General features: G+C 38.3%; 1 protein-coding gene across 2 annotated transcripts in view; it reads left to right on the forward strand.

Annotated features, from left to right (window-relative positions):
- The window catches only part of PCGF5 (polycomb group ring finger 5), a 66,924-nt gene continuing 47,532 nt past the window's right edge, over positions 1 to 19,392 (forward strand). For both annotated transcript variants that reach the window (XM_015633165.1, XM_033515517.1), the window contains exons 1-3: positions 1 to 77; positions 9,900 to 10,009; positions 15,035 to 15,107. The gene's annotated coding sequence lies outside the window, so the exon portion shown is untranslated. The remainder of the gene's footprint in view (positions 78 to 9,899; positions 10,010 to 15,034; positions 15,108 to 19,392) is intronic.

Here is a 19,392-nt window from a genome sequence, read left to right on the forward strand (position 1 = left end):
AGCCGGCGCCGCCCGCGCTGCCACACGCACCCACTCCCGCACACGCCCGCGGGTGCCCGTGGCCTCTGCAGGGGAAGGTAAGGGGGCCGCCGGGCAGGCGGCGGCGAGGTGCGGATGCGTGCGGGGGGGATCATGTGTCATAACAAGTTGTTGAACGTGACATTGCTCTTGAACTGCGGCGGCGGCGGACGCCGGGCCGCCGCCGAGTAACTTTCTCCTCCAATTCGGCGCTGAGGAAGGAGCCGGCGGCGGCCGGGCAGGGCGGCGGGGCTGGAGCCGGCGGGGCTGGGAGCGCGGAAGGCGCTCGGGAGAGGCTGATGCCGTTCGCGATGCTCGCGGCTTCCTGGGGAGACGGCGCGCAGCGCGGCGGGGGACGAGCGAGGGCTCCGCGTCTGGCGGCTGCTGCGGGAGCCGCTGCCGCCCCGGCGAGGATTTTTCTAGCAAGGCGCCAGGGCGGGCAGTGAGCGAGGAGCGGGTGCCGGTCCGAGCATCTCCTCCCGCGGGTAGTTATCCCCGCTGATGCTCCGTGGCGGTTTGGCTCGCTTCCGGCGTGATTAGCTCGGCTTATTATGTAAGATGTCACCGGAGGAGGAGAGGCACAAGCCCTCGGTGTGGCGGAGGGGGGGAACGCACCGGTCCGCCGCGCCTTGCCCGCTCCAGGTACCGGAGCGGAGGGAGCGGCCCCGGCTCGGAGGGGACGGGAGCTCCCCTCCCTTCGCAGTTCGCCGCTGGAATACGGCTGCTCCTTTTACACGTGGGTTGGGTGTGTTCCCCAAACCTTGCCTTTGAGCAGAAACGTACCCTGTCCTGGTTCGTCTCCCATGTTTGATTGCTTCTATTCTCTCTCAAAGAAAAAAATAAACACTCGAGCATAAAAAAAAAGTTTAAGAACTTAATTTTTGCTTCCTTTATGTGCATATTTGGTACATTAATATGATCTGGAGACGATTGAATGAATCATCAGTTCCCTGAAATAAAAGTAAGTGAATCATCTCGCATACACACGCACACCAAACTGTGAGGGAGCATAGTTGGTACCGTAGACAGTGGAAGGTTGGTGTCAGTTTCTGACACGCAATGGGATGTCAGAAGTACAGACAATGCTCAGAAACTCAGCAGGTTTCCTGCGGCTGGTTTGTGAACTGTGAAAGTTTTGCACCGTTCAATTGCAGTTTTTCTGGCTCAGTGGTTAAATGGTAACCTCTTTCAGTTATCAACTTGTTACTCATAATTTTAGCCAAATTGTCAAAAGGGGGATGTAAACAATAAGAATTAAGTAACTGTGTTATTCAAAGTGTATTAATTTTTTTTAAAAAACTTATGCAGTAATACCTAAAAAGTATCATGTCCATGCCCTGAAGCCAGAGACAGATCCCAGATGCTTTTAATCTGGGTTTTGTTTTGCTTAGTTTTGCTAAGCAAAAATAGTCTCTGTTGAAGTAAAAAATACATAAATATGTATTTTTAAAAGCTAAGCCAGTTAATTTAATAAACATGTTGGAGTTGTACATAGATAGACTTCTGTTCCTGGGCCCCTTACCTGTTGGTGTTTTAAATGGGATAGAGTCTGGATCTTATGTATAGTTGTCCTTTCAACTCCAGCTTACTTCCAAAGTGGATTTTTCATCCTCCACATTCTTCTCTTCCTGTACAGAGGCAGAACTATGAATTTTACAAGATTAATTTTTCTTTTTTTCTTGGCATACCTGCCAGCATGAAGAAGCAAAGTCACTGTTTCTAGCGGGGAGGTAGTGCCTCACACATACAACCACCTGGTTTTGCAGTATAAAGTATGTGAAGGTCTTTGTATGTCTTGCTAGTAAACTATTCTGTTTTCTGTGGCATCAGGTATCCCTTATCACACTGCCTGTGTTTTGTACCTCGTCATTCTCCACACAGGAAAAGAAAGGATTGCTTTGGGTGTTTGTCGCTGTTGGGGAGAAAGGACATGTTATCATTTTTGTTTGTCTAGAACTATGCACTGGCACTTCATAGTATTAATTAGAGGGTTGGAGCAGCTAAGTGTGTGGGAAAATTGTATTACTTCAGGGTTCATTGTGTGGCTTTTAACATCTCCCTATCAGAAATTCCAAAGTTAACCAAGTTAAGTCTGCACGTGACAGTGAAAGCACTCTAATAGAAAATCTCTTAGGTGTGCTGGGTGGTCAGGTTAGCAAACAGGAAAAATACTGTTTTATTTGTGCATTTCATTCAACAAATAGCATTCATCTTTAGCTATTAAATTTCCTTAAAAAGAAGATAAAAACATACGGTGTGTGTGGCATTATGTGCCCAGACCTCAGCTGAAAGCACTAAAGGAAATAATACTGGAAGTGGATTTACCTCCCTGCTCTAGCTGGTTTTCCCTGCTCTGTGAACATGCTAGGATTCAGAGTGGAAATGAAAAATTCTAGGTTTCACTTCTAAATCTGCAGAATATGCAAAATAAAAAGAGATGAAATGTATTGGTTTAAAGTTGTTCCTGTGCAGCTCTATTTTTAGGACTGATAAGCAAACTACTGTGGGATGCACAGAACTTAGAGAAAAGTGGAGGGCAGTGCAGATAAAAGTAAAGTGTCTGAACTTTATGTCTTGATTTTTGCCATGTTGGAGATACATAGGAATTGTTCTTAGCATGACCTACTGATGTATATATATATAAATTTATGCTAAATTTATAAAAGTTATTAAGTTATAATCTTTCTGTGATTTGAAAGACTGGTATCAACAGCATCTTCACATGCTCTTCTAGCTATCTCAATTAGAACATCTCAGTGAGGAAAAAAAAGCAACCCAAAAGATTAGTTCCTTTTTGCAGTTTTGGATGTAAAGACCCTTTTTAGACAAGTCGAATAGTCCCAAGCAAAGTTTTGATCTTTTCCTGTAGAAAGACATACTGGTGTTGAAAAGGGGAATCCTTTCTTCAACTATAGAAATCTTTGCACCAAGTACACCTTAGCTTGGGGTTGTTTGTTCCCCAAATCCTCAGTTAAAAAACATTTGTTGCAGTTGTCTGGGAAAAAGTTTTTCTATTATTAGACTCAATATTTGAAAGATTAAGAAACAAAGTTGGTTCTCCATCAGTGTTGTAGCTATCTGTTTGGAGTGATGGTGGGTAGTGCATTAGATGTTTCTTATAATGAAGCTTATTTTCATTATTATTGTGTTTTTATTTATTTTTTTTTTCTGTAGATGTAGTGGTGTGAAATGTAACAGCTTGACAGGCTTTGAGACTGAAGCCCTTAATGAGCAGAGCAGGTGTAGCACTGGCAGGCAGTTCCATCGGGCTGTGACAAGAGTGTCTGTCTCAATGTGTGTCCATGGGAAATATCAGTGTTGCTGTCCTTACCTTGATTATTGGTTATAAAAAAACAGAAATGCTCACTGTCAAGTGTGGGCCACTTCTGGAATGAAAGATAGGTGCTGTTACTTGAGCACTATGGTCTCAGTAGCTGTCACTATTAGTTCTAACATGTGAAACAAATAATTTTGACTGGTTACTTAAAGCTGAAACCATTTATCCAATTATTAATAGTGAAATTCATGCATATGTCAGTAGCTTTCCTAACAGTTGACCAGACTACTCATTTACTACTGTGCATTGGTCATTTCTTTCCTGTAATGGAATAATTTTGTTTGCCATTGGTTTATGTATGTTTTGAGTTTTGAAAGGAATTAAGAAAGTAGCCTGCTAATTTGCCATAATACTCCCATTTTCATAAAAGATCTGACCAGGAAAAGACAAGGAAACTTACTTTCTCAGAAGAGGTTAAAGATGAGAATAGCAGTTATTGGGAGGCTCTTCACTTCCTTGAGCTACTGTCATGTCATTGACTGGTACATCACAGAGAGCTTCAAGTTGCTGTGATCTGTAATGGTTCAAGACCTGCCTTCCCACACTGAGGCTTCACGGGCAGTTGAGTTGGTGCTCATTGTTTTGAAGAGGGCACACGTGGAGATGAAGTAATGAATGCTGAAGAACAGGTGTCCACACTGCAAACTGGGAATGCCTTTGGTGGCCCCTTTGCTCAGCTTCAGTATGGGTTTTTCCACAAGGAGGAAAACCACTTTGTGTCCCACGGTAATTCTTATCATGAAGAACCCTTCCCACACACAACATACCAGTGGAGATGTAGCAAGGAGCAGCAGTGAGACCTAAATGGTGAATAGTGATATTGTCCTGATTCATGGCTGTGATTCCACTTACATGCATGATATTGATGGCAGTGTTACTGAATTATTTTCTGTCAGCTGAATCTGTAAATAAAATCTGATACCAGTAGGGAGAGTCCTAGTTTGTAATTGCTGTAAAATCACTCACATCCAGTTTGTTATTCCCATCTTTCAAACTCCTCCCTACAAGCTTGTTTTGCTCACCTGTTGTTGCAGCTTAGCTTTTGAAACACAAGCTCTTGGGGAACCCCTTGTAATTCAGTCTGGCTTTTTGAATTGTGTTACTTCTATTAAAGCCTTTGTGTATAAACAAAGCACCTTTAACGTAAGGGGATCCAAAATTGAAATAGATTTCAGTTCTGGTTACTACAGATCAGATGGAGAGAGAAATTCTCTCTGCCACAAAAAAGTAGTTGATCTTCAGATAAAAGTCTTGAGTGATTCTTAGAGAAGTGTCACCACCGATTAAAGCAAATGTAATTATATTTATTTTCTTCCTTAAGAAGAAGAATGGAATATGTAAGAAACCAGACTCTTGATTAATTTCATAATGAAAACACAGTTCTTCTTTGAGATGAAAGATCATCTCTTAAATAGCCAATATATGTATTGAATGAAGTTAAAGATGTTTCTTTCTTTCATGGTTTATAAAATTGTTGTTTACTTTTTTGAAGAATCATCAGTACTAGCTGCAGAGACAAAAGATCCTTTATATGATATAAATGATAGTTTGAGTAAGTATTCTTGGTTGATTCTGGCTGTAGAATTTTCCTGCATACAAAGTGATTTTGAAGAGCTGCTTAATCAAACCAATATTTTTCAGCTTTCCATCTTAACTCTTTTGATATATCATAGATAAAGTAAATTTTTATGCTTTCATCCCAAATGCATATTTACCAAAAGTGCAAGTGGGGTTTTTTTTTGTGTGGATAGTGATCAGAGAATGCAAATAGATTTACTTGAAATAATGTACTCAGTGACAGTTGGTGTCTTACACAGGATAGTGTTTAAAATCTACCATTGATTTATTCTTGCGTATTCATTGCCAAAAATTTAAAATGTGAATTTACATGGGATTAACCTCCAATTCAAAATTACCATTAATTGCAGAGAAGCTCTTCCAGTTTATTTATTGTTAAGCTGGGTGGAACCACTGAGACTTGTAACAGAGAAGCTTTAACATCTGGCTTCTCAAGGTGTAATAGCGCCTTGTCCATCCACTAGTACAATAGGGAAAACTACACAAACTCTTGGGCACAGAAGCCCTTCTGTTGAGGCTCTTCTTCAGGTTTTGAGCAATAGCAGCAAACAAGGAACTAGGGCTGCAGTTCCAGAAGACATCTACAGCCACTGCTTAGAACAAAGGAAGTGCTTCTGCTGTGGCTTACACTCTCTGAGCCCTGGCAGTCATTAAACCCCCAAATAAATTAGGTTTAGCTAAACCACCAAGAAACTAGGAAGAAGTTTTCTGCTGCTCTAGAGTATTAAATAGACTTAGAGATGGTTCGACAAGCTCCAGAGTGATGCTTCCCATCTTTTTGGTACAACTGGTCCATTAGATCAGCTCTGCTGTTCATCTAACCACAGGTTTAGGCCAAATTTGGAAGAGTGGCTGTAAGTTTATTTCAGTTATGGCAATTAAATAGCTAATTTGATGAAAATAGTGGTTATCATATATAAAACAACGGGGATATTAGTGTGGGTAGAAATCCTGAGGTAATGCTCTGTCCTGGGCAGAAGGAAAACAGGTCATTTGCACCTGAACACTGAAGGCTTTAGCTGGAGTGTCACCACACACTAGAGACAGTATCTCCAGTTAAGTGTATTGCTTTTGATATCCAGAAGATCCAGAACCCTCATTTCCATATTTGAGTTGGTGATCAGGACTAAGAAGTGGGGGATTCATTCTGGCGCTGGAAGTCTTGCTAATATGTGTCTAACATTGACAGAATAGCATAAATAGAACAGCATACAGTGTTGAAGAAAACAGTTCTCTGATACTTACTGAAGGTAATCTCTTGTCTTCCTTTCTTGGATGCTTTCTAGGCTGCTGCCCTAGCAGTATGTTTGGGTCACATGGCCAAGAGTTGCTGGAGCAGATTTGGTGTTCTGTGGTTCTCAACTATGTGGTTCTGCATCTGACTTCTTTCTTGGCAGAAGAGAACCCTGCCCACTCCTCCCGTCTAGCTGTCTTACACCTAGATTTCTCAAGCATATCTGTTATATAAAGAACATTTGCAAACATCTGCCAAACATTGGACTTTTGGATTTACAGTTTCCATCTTGTGGAGTGGGTGGGTAATATGAAGTAACACTGACAGGTAATCTGCTGACTGAAATTTCTTACAAGGGATAATAGCTACTTACCATGTAATTTTTACTGTATGTTTTCAAAGGAAGTGTCTTGAGTCTCATGAATCAAAGGAGGAATCCATAAAAATAGAAATAGTTTGAAACATTAGCTGATGAAAACTGCTGTATCTTAAGCTTCAGTTTATCCACTTGACTTTATGTCAGTATTGAATATGCTTGTAGACAGAATAACTACAAGTACTCCTTGTACTTACTTTAGTTTAGTTACCATAGACCTTGCCTTGAACTGCTTATAAAATTTTCAGTTATTAAATAATTCCAAGAACAATTTTAGGGAGAAGTTGCCATTTTACCCAGTGTAAAAATGTTTTTGGTAACCTTTTCATTAAGACAGGACCTCAAATTTTATTTAATTATTGCCTAAATATATTTTTTCCCATTCTTGTGAAAATAGAAGTGTTTGATCTAATTGATTTAATTATATATAAGCCTTTGAAAGAAATAATTCAAGTTTATATATGTTCCTAGGTGTGGTTGGTGAGAGTTTACCTGTGACATTTTCCAAACACAGTATCTGCAGCCAAGTCATTCAGTAAAACTTTTCCTTTTCACTGTTCCTCCTTGAACAGCAGAGAGAACAAGCAAAGAACCTGTCTTCACTTCAGTGCTTTCTGGCTTGGTATTGATTCTGTTTATTCACAAAGGTGAAGTCTATTTGACAGGTGCAGAAGTCAAACTGCTGACAGCTTAGACTGCATGGAGCCATAGTAACTCAACAGTAGAATTCCTGTAATTTGGGAATGGTTAAGTATAAAAATCAAACTGTTCTAATATAGTTAAAGGGCCAAAAGGTTAGGACATTTCTTATTTTAGTTTGTTGGTGTGACCATAATTTATCATTTGTAGTGCTCCTCACTTCTGTTCTTAAGAGGCTTTCTCCCCAGCATCCCCTTTTCACCTGCAGGTGAGTGTAGAACGGGCACAGAGGAATGCTGCAGGAAGACAAAGGATAGTCAGCTCAGGGAAGTTGAATACTGCCTTGGAGGACTAGTATCTGCCTGTCTTGGATACTAAATTACTATTTTTGCTGGCTAGTTGATACAGGTCAGGGGTTCACAGATGGCCTTTCATTTTTAACAGTTGTGAGACACATGTAGCCAAATTTGCCCTTGTTTTGACATCACCAGTACAATCAAAATCAGAATGTGAAACAGAGCTGTTTGTACTGAGTCCTGAGTGTCCTGAAAAGCTGAACCTTTGAACATCAGGTGTGTGGAAATAAAGAGTACTTGAAACACTTTGGACCTAGATTTCTATGTCTCCCTTTTCCATATCTGTAAATTATGGCTTGCAGTATTGTCTTGTTGAACAGGTTGTGGAGAAGAGTCTTTTATTAATACTATTTGGGGAGCATTGAAATACTTGAGGAATGAGTGGGTATAACTATGTGTGATATCAAACACCTGGGAGTAAAATACTAAAAAAGACTTTTATTATAATTTGTTTGGTAGTGAATATAATATTAAAACCAGTGCTGCAGTTCACATATGTACAAAGGCACAGGTTTTTTTCCTCTGCAATTTTTTTGAAGTCTGTAATTTTTACTGAAGTTATAATGGTCTCAGCAGGCCCCATTTAGGTATGGAATTCTGTTGAGTTTGGCTTCATGGAGATTTAAAAGAGAATGGTTTTGTCTAAAGGTTGAGCATTTAAGCAAAGGAATATAATGGACAAATTGAGTTCAGGGAGAGACATTAGTCATACAGGTATATTTTTCCATAATGTGCTTGGGTGTGCTGCTTGGAAGTACAAAGTGCTATTTTTTTTCATAAAGGAATTATGCATTGAGGTACATATGTGTAATTTTTAAGTAGATGTAAGCTCCTGCTGCCTGAGCATGAAGAAACTATGAAGATATCTCCTAGTGTTTAGTGTAATATAATGACAGAGTGTATTAGCTGTGGCTCAGTGCCATGGAAACACCATTAGGTGTTACCCTGAAATATGGTTTCTATCAGCTTCCAACACAGACACATCTTGCTGCTAGTAGTACCACCTTGAAACTTTTCTTGTCATTAAAACAAACAAGATTCATTAAAAATACTTTATTAAAACAAAGAAAAGGTTCTTTAGGAAGCTGTGATAGTGATTCTATGGATGAGTTCTGAATATGGAATTTGCATGAAGAAGGGCAGAGTTTAGGGAAGAACTAGTGTAAGTTTAGGACAACAGAAGGAAACCCACAATGCTTGAACCTGGGCAATTCAGAGCCTTCTGTTATACATCACTGAATGAAATACTATTAATCATGCTTATTGGAGTAGGTGAAATTTATATTGTTCACAGCAATAAACCCTCACATTCCTTGAAAGTGGCAATTGACAGTTAAATGTTGAATCCTGGACTTTCCTACCAGTAAGAAAAGCATAAACATTGCTGAGCATCCTGTATTGAGTGAAGCCTCTGAAGTTTGTTTTGCAGGAGCTCTTTGCAGGCTAGAGTAGATCATACAGCTCAGTGTGGTGTTGCTGTAAGTGTGGTAGAACACTGGCATTAGTGATTGTGACCATTCGTTCAGATAATGGACAGTGGTGTGACATGAAGTGCTACATTGCACCTCACAGGCTAATTGAATTGCTGAATTTCTTTCTGACCATTTTTTTTCTAAGTATTTTGTGAGCTGCACAGGTTTTAAATCATGACTAAAAAAGGCAGTGCTCCATTATTGCTCATTTTATCATATTACCATGAGCATCTTTCCCTTGGAAGTCACCAGCTCTGTAGGCCTTAGTCTCTGGATCTATACCAAATACAAGGAAAGCAGAGATTCCATTTAAGTTAAACAGGGCATGGAAATCCAACTGCTGACTGTGCACTTGCTGCTCTTTTCTCACTATGTACTAAAATTAATCAGTGTCATATGACCAGGAACTCCAGAACTTTTTTGAGTGGTCCTAACACAGGAAAAAACCTTTGAAAAAACCTCTTTTACGACTTGTGCTTTTATTTGTTTTGAACATGCACAGATGCAGGAAGAGATGTTTAGGCTGTATTCCTTCTCCAGAGGAAAGGCAGTAGATCAGATCTTTGCAGGATACCAGTTTGAGGTGCCTCATGGTTAGGATATCCCTGCAAGAGTGAACTGCATTGCAATTATCTGCACTTAATGACTGAGTCTTCTTCAGAGTTGTATTCCTGTGAGCAAGTAGGTGCTAAATATTTTCCTTTGGAGGGGCTGGAGTTGCTGTCTATGTAAGCATATGTTTACAGTCATTTGTTTTTGAGGTCTCATGCTTGTGCTTTTCTCTGCAACACTTCTGAGTTAGCAAGGTTTCATATTCAGAGGTCTGTTTTTTTCATTGTCTCTTTTTTTTTTTTTCTTTGCATGTTCCTTCTTATTTCACAAACACAAGGAACTGATCAAAATCCAAGTGGAAGATAAATTCTGGAATACGAAGAACCCTGTGTATGCTGAAAGAAATCACAGAAGGATCGTTGAGAAGAATCTAGAGTTCAAGTTCTGGTATGAAATTCTAAATATTTTCCTTGGAATTCAGGTCACTGTCTGCTCTGGAAGACAAACCTTCCTTAGCATAGATTGCAGCATGTAAAGTAGTTCCACTGAGTCTGTGGAGGCCAGGCAAAGATTACTTTTTACTAGAAAAACTATGTTTAAATGAGTTCTGACTAGCATAGCTCCTACTCTGTTGTACATGGTATTCACTAAGATATTTTTCATCCTTTAACCAAATGAAGTGTCTTATATGTAAGAAAACTTTTTTTTCTATATGGAAATTAGCCAAAAAGCCAGGTCAGCTTTCTAGCGCTGTTTTTTTTGCCACTGTTAAAAATTTTTTTAGTATGATTTTTTTTCTTCCTTAAGATATAAGAAGGAAAACCATTTGTAAATACTACTTGAGATGCATTCTTCAATCTCCACAATATAAAATCCAAAGACAATTCATTTTTTTAACACTGAAAAGGTTGCAATATTGCACACATTTAAATAATGTTGTATCATTATTCACTTAGAAAATACCTTGGTCTGTTTCTGACTATTTTCACTGAAGGCACTAGCTAGCATTCCTGCTAATTTAAGGGCCCACAATTTGAATCCTTTATACTTATTGCAGAAGTTCTAAATTTAAATCTGTGAATTTGCATAAAGCAAGGAAAAGGGTCTTTCATTTAAAATCAGATGGTTAAATCCCAATAAATTTTATTTAAATTTAGAAAATCTTAATTGCTCTTTTTTCACTTCTGTAGCACTAAAATTTTAATTTTTTTTTTTTTTTTTTGTGCTCTTAATAATCTCCAGAACTGTGCTACTTAAAGACTCATCAGGCCAAAAGTTTACTGACTGGAATCAGTCACCTAATCCTAGAGAAATGGCTTGATTATTTTTAATCTTATGTAGGTGAACTTTCTGGTGAAGTTTCAAAACCTTTGTCTTTGAAACTGCAAGACAGAAGACTGGAATATGTTTTCCAGGCCTGTATCCTAGGTGCTCTTTCATAAAAATGGCTGTTCAGTATCCACTGCACTGCAATTCAAGCCATGATCTCACTGCTTCTAAGTGCCAATTTCAGCTGGTGTAAAGTGCTGCTACCAGAAGTTTGTTAGTTCTGTGTTCAGCCAGAAGAAAGAACAGGGAGAGGAGAAACTCATGAAAATATTAGTTTAAGATGACACAGACCCTTGAGTTATGACCAGTGCTTTGGTAAAAATGAAATGGTGACATAATCTGGCACTTTTCATACAGTAATATAATCATGATTTCAATACAATAGACATTTGATTCAAATTTTAGAGACAGCTTAATTATGAATCAAAAAAGCATTATAAAGGAGGTCGAAGCAATGTAAATGTAAAATGTAAATGTAGAAACAATGTAAATGGGGAAGGCAAAGCAGTCATGTCCTACCAACTCCTTCCACACTTAAAACTGCATTAATAAGTCTGCAGTGTTCAGTTGCTCATAAGAGAAACAGCAGAAAATATCACATGGGAATAATTCTGAAATCGATTACATGTAAATGTAATTAAGCTCCATGACATTAGACGAGTTCAAATAGAAATCTTACACAGTTCCATGTGCACGTTCCAGAGCTAAGATCTAAGATAATAAAATAGGAGAATAGGATAGATAGCAAACGAGAAATCACTATGTAGAAACTATTTGTAGGTTCTATTTACAGAGTGCCTCATTCTTCCCTCACAAAGCACAGACTTCTAAAGGAGTTTTGAAGGGTCATGGTATAATCAGCTGCCAGTGTCAAGGGGAGACAAAAGAATGAAGGTAGTCTTACATGAATGGGCAAGAGGAATATCAAGCAGTTGTTGAATTGCATTGATTCAGTGGTTGTTAATGCTGTGATCACCACTCTTTCTGAACTTGATTCTGGCAATTGCATGTCAAGAAGGATGCAGAAAATTTGAAAGCTGTATAGAGAAAACCTAAAAGAATTAAAAAGTTCTTGGCACATATGCTTTATCATGAATGGTTTGGGGCACAGTTTAGTAAAAGTAAAGCTAAGGTGGCACTTCCAGACAGTAATGAAACCATCTCTTGATATAATCTTTCATGAACTAAATGGAAACATTTGACATAAAGTAAGTCATATTCAAAACAAGATTATTCAGTCTAGCTGATTAAAAGAAAATCAAATTACTCTATCTTAGCAATTGAGGTAATAAAAACAGACTAATTCTGACTACTATTAAGTAATTTTAATTTTTTTTAACATTTGAAACTAGTAATGATTTTTGTAGATCAGTCTTAACAATAGAAAATTAAGATGCTTTGGTCAAAATAATCTGTTGAACTTCAGGAGAATATTAATAGTTTTAGTGCAACTGAGATTAGATTATTGGCCTTTTTTTACTTGATATGTATTACAGTAAAGGTTCTGTAGTCAATCTTTGCTGTAACTTTTGGAAGTTTAATTGCACACAGTCCTGGCAGAGAGTTCTTTGTGCAATTGCCTGAAATTGTCCAGAATTCAGATTGCTAATTCAGAAAAAGCAGAACAGAGGGACATCTATAACAAAAAGACAGCAGGATGGCATTAATCAGGTGAGACATTTTCAAGTACAGCACTTCTAGTATGGTTTGTCAGCACTTTATAATACCTGACTATTTAAATTTTAAATGCTCTTTTATCTTATTTTTCAATGAGTAGTATTCAAAAAGTATGTGGAAAGTAAAGCAACAGCTAGTCCTGCAAGAGATAGCCCTGGGATACAAGGGAGAGCTGTGTACTGTATTTGCATAACATGTTGGTCTCAAAGTAGGTTAGACATCTGCTTAGCCATTAAGTTTCCTGTAAAAATACTGTTCCCTGTTTGTTCTGTATTAAACCCTTCTCGATTTATATTTTTATGTTCTTTAAAAATAAACCTAGAAAATATGTGTTGTTTTAACCATTAATAAAAACAAACTAGCTAAGGTGCAGAATGGTCCAAGATCAGTGTTCCGGAATTCTTTCAGAAAGAAGAAAGTAAGACTTGATTGAATGGCTCATATTTATTTTTAAAATAAGGTTAGAGAAAATAAATATTGTGTGGAATTGTATCCCCAGCTTCCCTAAAGTAACACAGGGTGTACGTTATGTAAATAAAACTAACATATGCTTAGGAGCCATAAGAAGTCAGGATTCCTATCTTTAAGGCTCCTTCTCTTCATTGTGGCAGTTTTTTTCATACCACTGACAGAAAATAAATATTTTGCTATGATCAATAAATATACCACTGTTAATAACCACATTCTTTAAGCCATCTTTGTACAATATTTCAGTGGTATGCAAGATAGAGCTTTGCTTCAGAGGTACAGTAATCTTTAAGCCCCTTTAGGAGATTCTAAGTTTGTTCTAAAAAATAGATTAAACTAGTTCTTCACTATTCAGTGTTTTTCATATGTGACAGTGATGCAGTGATTATTTTAAGAGTCAAAAGCCACAGGTTCAAATCCCCTTGAAATCAATAGGGAAAATTGCTTGCAATGACTTTTGACTTAGACTTTGTACATTTGATTTCTATTTTACACATAAAATTTATGTATGAATATTTAATGCGAAGTGCAAGTGTTTTTTATTTTTGATGTAATGCAGTGTTTTAGTGTTCAGTGAGAGGACATTAAGAGTATTCAGTAATACAAATGGTACCTTTCTATGAATGGTATAAAAGGAACAAGTATTTAGTGGGATGACACCCAAACATACTATTATTAGTATCTAGTATATTCCCAGTCTCAAAAATATTTAACAACTTGATATAAATATGTGTCTAAGATGATGCCATAAATCTCTATGGCTTCTTATAATGTATTTATTACCATATAAATGAAACATCTTCCAGCAACATAGTAAACAATGTCCTTAACATCTGTCACAGTCTTTTCACACATCCTCTCCCCCTGGGTGAGAATCAAGTGCAGTACATGGCTATGTTTTGGTAGAATTTTTGTGTTTAGTTTGGGGGAAGTGCATTGAAAGCATTTATGGTGACAACTCATAATCAATGTATAGTGTTACACAGAATTATTCTGATTGTGCTAATTGACCTATAGGCAAACTAGAAACTGAGCTGGATGCAGCCTGGGTAAATACTTCATCTGGCACCCAGCCCACTCCTGCATTCTTCCCATCCCTCAGAGATGCTGGTCATGTCATACCATGCACATTTTCATCTGGCCATGGAGAAAAGAGATAGCCTATATCTGCTTGTAACACAAATACAGGCTTAGTCACAAGTGTGTATAAACTCCCAGTACCTACTCATACATCACCAGGCAGCACAACAGAAAGGTGGGAAATCACTAATCACTAAATCACTAATTTTGTTCACTCTGTTACTTTTGTGGGTCAAGCCCAGTGGGCAGCTAAGCACCACAAATTGCTCACTCACTCACCCCAAGCTCCTATGAGATGAGGGAAGAGAAGAAGTAAGAAAATTTGGGGGTTGAGGTAAAAAAAAATAAATTAAAAGTTTATAAAGTGAGGGATAGATGTAAGATGAGAGAAAGGAAAGGAAGTGGGGCGAAGGCAGTCACTGTCCACATCCTGCAGGAAGTCTGATGAGCAGTCAGTTCCAAGGAAATGGCAGCTAACATCTCTAAGCCCCCCTGTTATTCCTTACCATGACTTAATGTGGTGTTACATGGCATGGAATATCTCCTTGGCTAGTTCAGATCATCTGCCTGGTTGCATCCTCTCCCAATGTATTGCACCCCTGCAGTCTTCACTGTGGTGGAAGTGAGAAAGAGAGAAGGCCATGGTGCTGGCCAAGCACTGCTCAGCAGCAGGTAAAACCTTAGTGTGCTGTCACCACTGTTTTGGGCAGGTAACTAAAAGCCCATGTGAGCTGCTGGGAAGAAAGTAATTCTGTCCTAACCAGGCCCAGTACAATTATTTAGCAGGAGGACTTTGGAAGCATTCACGACTAAAGCTATAAAAAGCCATACAGAGCATCTGAATAACCAAACATTTTTCAGGAAGGAGGAACACAGTATTTTATAGATAACCTTGGTGCTTTTGAACACATTTCATAGGTCACATGGTGCAGGAGATGAATATTTCTAACTCAGGCTGAGAAGGAAATCCATACATTAAAAGATATTCAAGGTACGTATTTGTGTCCCTCACTGAAGTTGCTCAAGAACTGAAAAATAGCAATTTATGTTAGTCTTGGACAAAAGTTTGTATTTAGGTCAGTAAGTAGTCTGTTTCATTTCTTTCACTGCAGAAAACAGACTACTTACACAGTTGTGTGCATTACATAATTCTCAACTTTCTCTAACTAGAGTATCAATTTTCTTGTGCAGGAGCCTTTTGGTTGTTTTGACTAAATGTCTTACGTTTCTGCCTACTCCTGTCTAACATAATGCATTCCTTTTTTAGAGAAATGAGATCTGAAAGATCATATTTGGCATTAGTCTCTGGTGGAACTGAATTTTTTGCTGGAATCTACTGAGTTTCTCAGGTTTACTCTCTGTGCTGTTTTGGGAATAGAGAGAAAAAAGGTTACTGATATTTTTGTTGACACAGAGTCCATAGGGATGTAAGCAGACTAGCGTTCCTCATTTGAGTAGTTTTCTTTACATAACAATGTTTGAATATTGTGTGAAAACTTTATTCTTTATTCTCTCCTCATCTCTGCTCACATGCTAGTGAAGTGAGTCACTGACTCCACTCTGAAGTAGAGAGTTTGCTTGAGTTCTTACAAAGTATTGGAAGTACTTTTGGCAGAATAGAAGGTGCTTACAGTGTCTAACCATCCTGGGTTTGGGAGGTGTGAGGAAGGGTCTAGAAGAAACCCAGAAATTTTGAGCAGTAGACCAGAGGACCATTTTAGTTCTGAATAGTTCACAGGCTTCCAGCACACTTCTATTAGATAATGCACTGGAATTTCCTCACATAAGAATTACAGGAGTTAGAAGGAGTGACACTTTGTTCTCCCAGTTATCAAAGCACTGTGGACACTGGTGGTATGCTTTATTTGATGTCTTCATCCTGGTTATTGGGAGATAACACACCTGTGTGTGTGTGGAATGGGAGTAGCAGCACATTTCTAACCATGCTGCAAACAGTGCAAAGATGGCGATATTATATTTAAATCTCACTGCAGAGTGAATCTGTAACAGCATTCTTCTATTTCCAACCAAAAATACTTTCAGTTAATTACAAACATAAAATGAGACAATATTTCTGTTTCAGTGATTATTAATATTAACTGCTGCTTTGTAAATGAGTGTAACTGTGCATTTTTATTTCCTTTTTAATAAGTCATGTATAGCTGTAAAATACTATATCAGCTCTAGAAGTGTATTAACAAACAATCTCTTCATCACAGCAGAGGTGAAAGTACATTTATATACATCATAGACACATAAAAATAACTTGTTTCAGGGAGTCATGATGGCATTGTGTGGGATTAGGCTGTGTAAACAGCAATATTCATGTTCATGTTTGTTAATATGAAAGAGAAAGATGAGTTGATGGGTCTGAATCTGCCATCTTAAGTGATCGTTTTCTCTTGCATAGAACCAAATTAAAAATTCAATAAAGTTCTGTTTCAGTTGCAAGCGTATAAAATTTTGCATCTATAAATACACAGACACACACTATATAAGGCATGAAGTTCTGAAGAATCCAGGTTTTTATCTTCAAATATTTTATCTTGCAAAATGCTTTACTTGCCTCCATATGCTGAAAATTTGTGACTTAACTCTTAATTTTTTACCACTCCTGTTCTAAAACTATCTGCCAATAATCCTGACTATTTTCAGGAGCTGGTATCAATAGCAGTATGAGGCAAAATGTAGGCTAAGTGTTCAGTATGGCTATTTTTTTTAAATAAAATCTCTCACCTCAGAGATTAGCTGTCTGGTTTAAATGCATGTCAAATTAACATTCAGATGAAGACTAATGTTGTGATTAACACATTGTATTGGAATTTGAGAGTTGGAGGTTTAATTCCTAGGCAGTCATGTCTTCCTGTGTTGCTGACATCAAAAATTTATTAGGACACAGCTAGAAATATTTTAGTCTTTATGTAAAACAGGCTCAGTGATGCATCTTTTTCTTAACACAGTTTATGTTGGAGACTTTTTAGAGCAGATGGACTCTCAAAAGAGTATGTTTCCACTTCAGCTGAAGGTATTAGCTGAATAGATATATTTGGATATATTTGCCCTAAATGTAATCTAGCCAGTTTTGTTAAATACCAATAAAAATACTGTCAGGTGTTTCAGTAAATGGGACCCAGCTTGCCCTGGACCTTGTGTGCCTAGATTATGCTGAAATATCTGTCCACTTCTGTTATTAATGAGGTTAGCTAGTTCAAATAATGGATCTGCTTTTTCCTTTCAAAAAAACAAATTGTTTTAACAGCTTTTGTCTTACTCCTTTACTAAATACTGCAGTAAAACTTTAGTTTTTCTTCTGATGTATTTTTTGTAGAGGCAACAATTTTCCATACTATGTCTTCCCTTGGCCCTCTCTGCCCTGAAATACACAGACTCTTCCTCTGTGCACAGAAGAGCCAAAGGCACCACCTGTGTGTAGCTGTTCTGCTCAACAGAGCTCTTTTACTGGATGATAAAAAGAAGAAGAAGAAGAAAATAAAGAATAAATAGTAAATACATATAATAAATAATAATTTTAAAGCTTGAGTCCACAGAGTTTTATCCTTATTTCCCTAGAGTTGGATTGTGATAATATATAGCCTGGACCCTAAATTTGGCTACCCTCATTCTCATCCTGAACCACACCTTACACTGAGCCCATTTCCAGCCTGAATTACCCACTTGTAAAATGGCATTCTCTGCTGAGACAGTTGAGTTGTAGGTGTTCTAAAGTCAAGTAGTGAACTGAATATCAAACTTAATTGATAGAGTAGAGTTCTGTACTGTGGAAGGACATCTGCAATTTGAGATTGTTGAGTTTTCTTCTTTGAGAAGGATTTAGACTCCTGTTACATAAGTAACATGGAATAACATCTCTACCCCAAAGCTATACTATTTTGAAAACACAATTATTTCTCTGGAAGCTAAATTTGTTCATCAGATTTTGAGTTAAAGTTTGGTGCCTCTAAGAAATGTAGCAACCCACAGAAGCAGGGGAATGCCCAAGGGAGATGAGAATTAGAAAAATGTGAACGCAGGGGAAAACGAGGGAAGTTGGGCCAAGACAAAGCAGCCATTAAACAAGTTTAACAGGACTGTGTATTTTGCTGTTATGCACTATTCCAGGAAGCTTACTATAATGGTAGCTTTGTCCTTAAATTAGTAAATTAGTCGCTTTTTCATAATTTAAATTTTTAGACATGTCATGGAGCAAATGGGAACGGACACAAAGCTACTGTGCCATCTGATGCCAATCTGTACGAACTTTTCTGAGACCCCAGTGGCTTTCTTTTGGTTGACATTATGATGCTCAGCATAGTGGATCCCAAAGGGTAATGTAGACAAGGAGGTGACAGAGCCAGGTGTATCCCTAGTAAGCACTGGTCTCAGGAGAGACCAATGTCATGGTGGGAGACCAGACCCCAGCACTCACCATGGCATTCACCTCTGATACAGGTCAGACTCAGCTGGGGTGGCTAACACTTTATACACTTTCTGTTTGCAGGGAGCCTAAAACTGCATGAAGTGAGCATATTCCTGACCTATTGAGTCATTCTGGTTAATATTTCAAAGAATCTCTGAATCATTGAGTTTGGAAAGGATCTCTGGAGCCCATCTATCCCACCTCCCCTACTTAAAGTGGGATCAATAGAGGAGATTGCTCATGACCTTATCCTGTTTGGTTTTGAAAATCTTCAGTGATGGAGTCTCCACTGGGCAAACAATTCCAGTGTTCCAACAACCTTACAGTAAAAATCACCTATTTCTGATGTTTAAGTGGAATTTCCCATGTTTCAGTATGTGACCATTGCCTCTTGTCCTTTCACTGGGCACTGGGAAGATTCTCTCTTATTCTTTTTTACTCCTCCTTCTATCAATAATTTACAGCTGCTAAGGTCTCCCCTGACCCTTCTTTCCTGCAAGCTAAACACTCCCAGCTCTCTCTTATCTATCCTTGTGCAGATAGATTCTAAGTTTGTTCACACTCACAGTAGATTTTTTTCCAAATGTTCAGATTGGATTTCCTATGTTTCAGTTTGTGTCCATTGCTTCTTGTCACTTCCTGTCCCTGGAAAATACTGAGAAGTCTCTTGCTCTGTCTTATTTACCTCTCCCATCAGGTATTTATACACATTGCTAAGAACCTGCTCTGAGCAAGGCTAAACAACCTCAGTTCTTTCAGCCTCTTCTCATATGACAGAAGCTCCAGCCCCTTAATGTGACTGTCCAAGCTCTTTGTATGGTAAAAACAAACAGAGGGGAGAAAATTATGTGCTAAGAGT

This window comes from Parus major, chromosome 6, assembly GCF_001522545.3.
Source record: "Parus major isolate Abel chromosome 6, Parus_major1.1, whole genome shotgun sequence".
Taxonomy (NCBI): Eukaryota; Metazoa; Chordata; class Aves; order Passeriformes; family Paridae; genus Parus; species Parus major.